Below are 6,000 nucleotides of genomic sequence, written 5' to 3'. Positions count from 1 at the left end.
TATATACAGAAGGAATATTACTAGAAGTTTCTTTCCTGCTTGGTTCTTCAAGGCTCTTTTTGACATGCCTCCTTACATACTGCCACATAATAGAGGAACTCTGAGACTCATTCACCTGCTTAGTCCTGCTAGCCTGTTAAGACCTGTTGGTAACAGTTTCCTCCGTACTGAAACATATCCTAGAGGAACTGTTCCTTCGACAGGAAGGTAAACAACTCAAAATAGGACTTCAGGAAGTCCCAGAAACTGACAAGATTCACTAACCCCTCCCTTCCAAGAGTAAACAAGTCAAGCCACAAAGAAGACTCTGAGACCAGATCAGCTGCCTAGAAGAAGCGGAACATTGCTTAGCTGGCTGGAAGAAGTTTAGATCAGAGTCATTTAGAACGGACACTCTCTAGTCTGTTGAACCACCTGAAGGTTGTGCATGTGCTCCAGGTTTCCACTTTGTGAATTGTCACCAGTACAGGATTGGGCTTTGGTCATACAGCAGTCTTTGAGTCATATCTACTCCTGTTAAGTAACCACAATAAAACTCATTGTTTCACCAAGTTGGACTTTGTTGTATCCGTACTTTGGTCTGTTGTGAGCTCTTTGTCCGGAGTGAATAGACATGTGTTGAGTCTCCCTTGTCATAGAACACTTCTGTGTTCAGCAGTACTGTCTTCTGAAGTACTTTCTGGTTTCTAATTTTGCTTTTCTTCTTAGAGCAGAATTGAGGCAGAGCTTTTCTGGCAATTATTTCACTCCTCACCACTCTAAGCTTCCAAAACTCCCCTTAGTACATATGGAAGGAAATAAGAAGGAAGGAGGATTACGTCTCCCAGATGAGGGAAGAGGTTCTTCAGGTGGCTATACCTTTTCAGTGAGGTCAGCCACATACTCAGTGCTCCAGATAGAAACCTCAGTATTCAGACATTAGTCCTCATTCTCGTGTGTATGTGTGTGTGTGTGTGTGTGTGTGTGTGTGTAGCTATGATCACCTACTCTGTGAGATCCCATGCTAGTATTTCACAGGGATGGCTGAATCTTACCATCAAGGAGCTCACACTAAAGGGGGGGTACTAACTGTGTCTTCCTTTTTCTCCACATCAGAGGTCACAACTTCGGAACTGTATCTCCATCTTTCCCCCCTCAGTCCCCTCACATATCACATTCATTTATGGCATGAGTCATCATAGTGCTCCTCTTTCCATCAGCCTTTCTATTTCTCCACTAAACTGATGACCAACCTGATCTGCCTAAACAAACTCTAACAGTGCTATGGTCCTGCTTTACTTCTATGAATGGCTTCCTTTCCCTTATTGGATGGAGTCCATCTGCTTCCTCTCATCCAAGACCATCTTCTGGATTGGGTTTATGTTGATTTTACCTGACTTACTTCCTTAGTGTCCTCTCCAGGACGTCCTTAAAGCTGCTTCTCACATAAATTTTGCAAGTTTCTGTACTCAGTGCGTGCCCTTCCTTCTGAAGGTCATATTCTCCTGTATATCCTGTCAAAACCAAGCCCCATTACAAGATTCAACTCAAATACCTCTTAGAGTCGCCTTCCTACAGCTCCTTTGGGTGAGTTCAAAGCTTCCTCCCTTCTCTCAGATACTCAGAGCATCTTTTTCTTTGCAGTATTAATTAAACAATACTGTAACATTATTATTATTTTTATTTAACAAACATTTCTTTCCACATACATCCAGATTTCATATAAAGAGATTGGATGAAGTTAAAAGGCAGATTCCTGATCTGCCAAGAACTTTGGTCTGTTGTTATGTAAATAAAGCCAAAGTCAGAGTCCAGTTAGGGACTACAAGTGACAGGAGAGGATCTAGGAGTAAGTTGAATAAGGAAGTTGGTGTTGGGTCTTGGGAGGGAGGAGTTAGTTTTTGATGGAAAACCCTCTCAGTTTCCAATAGAAGGGCAACTGGAACAGACTTAGAGAAGGTGGGGAGCACATGACAGGAGTTAATTACATCATTGTGGGGAGAGCATGCCTCCCCCAGCTTGTGCTCAAAAGCTTCAGAGGCTCTGCACCCCTTCCCAGTGCTTTCAAGTGTGTTGGGAATTGGCTGAAGCTCCTGTTCTCCTTTTGAGCAGCTTTAGTATAAGAACAACAAAAGCAGCCTTAGGTCTAGGTGTGGGCAGATGCACGCAGGAAACTGACTGTCTCTAGACTGAGAAGCAACCTTGGGAAGGGCGTTGTGCTCTCAGAATGAGGACATCTGACCCAGGCTTCTGTGTCTCCAGGGCTCGCAAGGTCCAGCTGACATACTGGTCACATTCCTTTTGATGTTTGTCTCTTCATTACAGTGGCTCTAAGGAGGAACTCCCACAGAATTTATCAGGATTCTTTTTCTTGCAAGGAATAAAACTCACATTGGCTTAAGTGAAAAAAAGAAACCACTGTGCCACATAATTGAGAGGTTCTAGGAGTCTCTGTAGTTCACTGAGGTCTGAGATACGTGCATTCTGATGTCTTGGGGACTCTGTGCTGCATTTTCTGCTTCTTGTCTGTTTGTTTCCTTCCTGATGTGTCAGGTGGTCTCTCTCTGGGGCAGATCTAACAATGTGATGGTTCTTTCTTAGCCATGTAGCAGAAAATTAGCTTCTCCTTCTAATTCCAGGCACTGAGACTGACATGAAAAATCTGGATCATGTGCCCATTCCTGAAACAATTGCTGTGACCCAACGGATCAGCCTGATGTGAGTCCAGTCTCACTTTCATTGAAGGATGGGGTAGGAGTTGAAATTTGCTCTACCTGGATCACCTGGACTTTAAGTGGAAAAATGAGATTTTCATGAAGGAACAGGAGTGGACTGGTGCCAGGAATAAAACTGGCCGAGGCAGCAAACCTCACAGACATTCTGATCCAGAGACCAGTAGTCTCTGGATAATACTTGAAACAGGAAGGAAGCTGATAAGTGCCACTACACTTGGCGTAGGACCAAAAGAGAAGTCAGTGTCTTCATACTTGTAAACTCATCCTTTTGGTAAGATATATTGATATAACACATCATTGAATATCCTTGCCTTTTGGGGTACAAGCATGAACCAGCTCTTCTCTCCTCCTTCCAACATGTTTGAATGTCTTGGGCAAACTTGCACCCCCTTTACTTCTTCAACGATCTCCAGCTGATGCTGTAGATCTTCAAATATGTTTCAGAGCATTTTTAACTTGACTTTACTTCCTAGAAAAGTTTCAGATTTGCAGAAAATTGGGAAGACAATAGTTTTCAATACTTCTAAATTTTACCTTAAATGACATTTATTGTTATAAGTAATGAGCCAGGATTGACAGACATATTATTGTAGATGAACAGTCTTATTAAATAAAAAACAAAGAGCCAATTGCAGAGTTAAAAGCCCAAGAGGTCAGAGCAGTAGCTGAGAGCTGAAACTTAAAACGACCTTTCTTACCCTTAGCTGCTGATATCGTTCTTCCCCTCAGAAAGAGACCTACTTCCTGTGTGTCTGTCCTTTTATTAACTTTCTGTTCTGCCTTCTCATTGGTTGTAGACCCAACCACATGACCTCCTCGTCACTGCCTGTCTGTACAGACCTCCAGGCCTTCTATGGTTGGTATTGAGATTAAAGGCGTGTGTCTTCATGCTGGCTGTATCCGTGAACACATAGAGATCTGCCTAGCTCTGCCTCCCAAGTGCTGGAATTAAAGGCATGCGCCACCACGGCCCAGCTTCTGCTATGGCTTGCTGTTAGCTCTGACTCTCAGGCAACTTTATTTATTAACATACAAATAAAATCACATTTCAGTACAAATAAAATATCACCATATATTATCATTATTTAATCACTTTTAGATGTTCAATAGTCCTAGATTGAGAGAGTAAAAAGTCCAGTTTGGGACTAGGGAGGTGGCTCAGTGGTTAAGAGGGCCCACTACTCTTAAGTTTCCACTGTCCAAATAGGGTGGCTCACAACCACCTGTAATTCCAGCTCCAGGGGATCTGATGTCCTCTTCAGGTCCATAAGGTCATCTGTACTCACATATGCACACACCCTGAAGATTAGAGGAAGGGGGAAAAGTGTCCCATGACCTGCTATCTGCTCTAGTCCTAGTTATGAGCTAGTTACCACAGAAGAGATTTGAAACAAGAATTACCTGAAGGTTTTCTGAATTCTTGATAATTAGAAAACATGAGAGATAATAAAATGATATTTATAAATCCTAAAGCCATGAAATTGTGCATGCCATGGGAATACAAACTGGAATAGCTTTAAGTTAGAGGTGGTTCAGTTATGGGGATGGGTCATGGTGACTTCTAGCTCTTCCAAAAGTCCTTTGTGAGTTGGTCAGCATCTCTTTCTAGGATGGGGGTTCTTGGTCCTTTGTGCTTGGCATTACAGTCCTATCTGGAATTCCTGGATGATGGAATCACTCCTACAAGCATGGTCAGTGGACCAGAGTCAGACATGGCTGCTTGCTACCAGTCCAAGAGTAAAACAGAAATTGCAATAAAATGACTTTTATAGCAATTTGGTAAATCAGTTGACTCTAATAGTAGACATTTGGGTCTACGATGTTGTGTTCTTATTTCACCTTTATAGCAATTCATTTTTATGGGCCTTAAAAAATACTGGTGTGCAATGATATGGAAATAAAAAAATAACACAAACCAAAATAAAAATACAATACTCCAATCAAAATAATTGATGAAGTAAGTTCTGTTCTAGAAACCCTCTGTTTCATAACTCACTACATCCCATTAGCAGCCACTGGACATATGCAGAGGGAACAAAAGCCTGCTGACTATAATCCAGTTACTGTGCTAGAGTCTATGACCATCACTGTCTTGTTCAGTTTTTAGTATGGCTTTTCAAAGGAAGCATTATTTCTATGGTACAGGTGATGTGATGATTTGAGTGAGAATGCCCCCCATAGGCTCGTATATTTAAATGCTTGGTCCCTAGTTGGTAGAACTGTTTTATGAAGGAGGTGTCATTGTGGGTGGGAGGTTTCAAAAGCCCAGGCCATTCCCTATTAGCTCTCTCTCTCTCTTTCTGCCTGGTTGTTGTTTTCTAATCATGTAAACTTTCAGCTACTGCTCCAGCACCATACCTGCCAGCCTGCTGCCATGGTCCCAGCCATGTTGGTTGACAGGACAAGTGAACAGACACAAGGTCACATGGAACCATGAGCTGGCCCCGAATTAAATGCTTTTATGAGTTAATTTGGTCATGATGTCACCTCATAGCAAAAGAAAAGTAGCTATGATAGGTGAAAAGGCAGACTTTAAGATTGGATAGCTTATTTAAAGCAAGCTGTCATCATCAATTTTATTATTCTAACAAATATTTATTGGTATCTCTATCCCTGTATGATTGTAGTATCACACAATGTACCATGCAACTTGACTGCATTCTCAGGGTAGACCCCACCCTTCAAGTTTGGGAATGTTACAAATGACCCCCAGTGGCCAGCGGAATCTGGGTGGAAGGTCAGTGAATCAGTACCTAGCTGGAGCTCTTAGAATCTTCTCCTTCTGGTGTTCCTGCCATATGAAGGGTGTACACATGATGGAGGCCACTCTTCCAGTCTCACACAGTGGACCCCTGAAGGGCGGACAAGTGGACAGACACAAGGCCACATGCAGTGGGGCTCACCTTCTCTCACTGTTGTCATTAGCTGCTCCGCTTGATTTCTTTTTACTTAAAACTCAAATCATCATATGTTATTAATTGCATAAAGAAGTTTCATTATGACATTTCTAATGTATACATATAATAAATTTCACTCATATTCATTCACTATTCTTTCTTCTGTCTCCCATTCCCATTTTTCAGTCCACTGCTCTTCTGCACCTCTAATATCTCCCCTCTTAGTTTTAGGTCCTTCTCTCCTCCCAGCTTTCATGCAAGAAAACAGCAACAACAACGTCATCAACAACAAAATACCACATGGTATTTGTCTTTCTGAGTCTGGCTTATTTCACTTAACAGGATGATCTCTAGTTAGTCCTACCAATTTTCCTACAAATGCCACAATT

The sequence above is a fragment of the Peromyscus leucopus genome, chromosome 2 (genome assembly GCF_004664715.2).
Source record: "Peromyscus leucopus breed LL Stock chromosome 2, UCI_PerLeu_2.1, whole genome shotgun sequence".
In the NCBI taxonomy this organism is placed as follows: Eukaryota; Metazoa; Chordata; class Mammalia; order Rodentia; family Cricetidae; genus Peromyscus; species Peromyscus leucopus.
The sequence above is the reverse complement of the archived record's forward strand: the minus strand, read 5'-3'. Positions refer to the sequence as shown.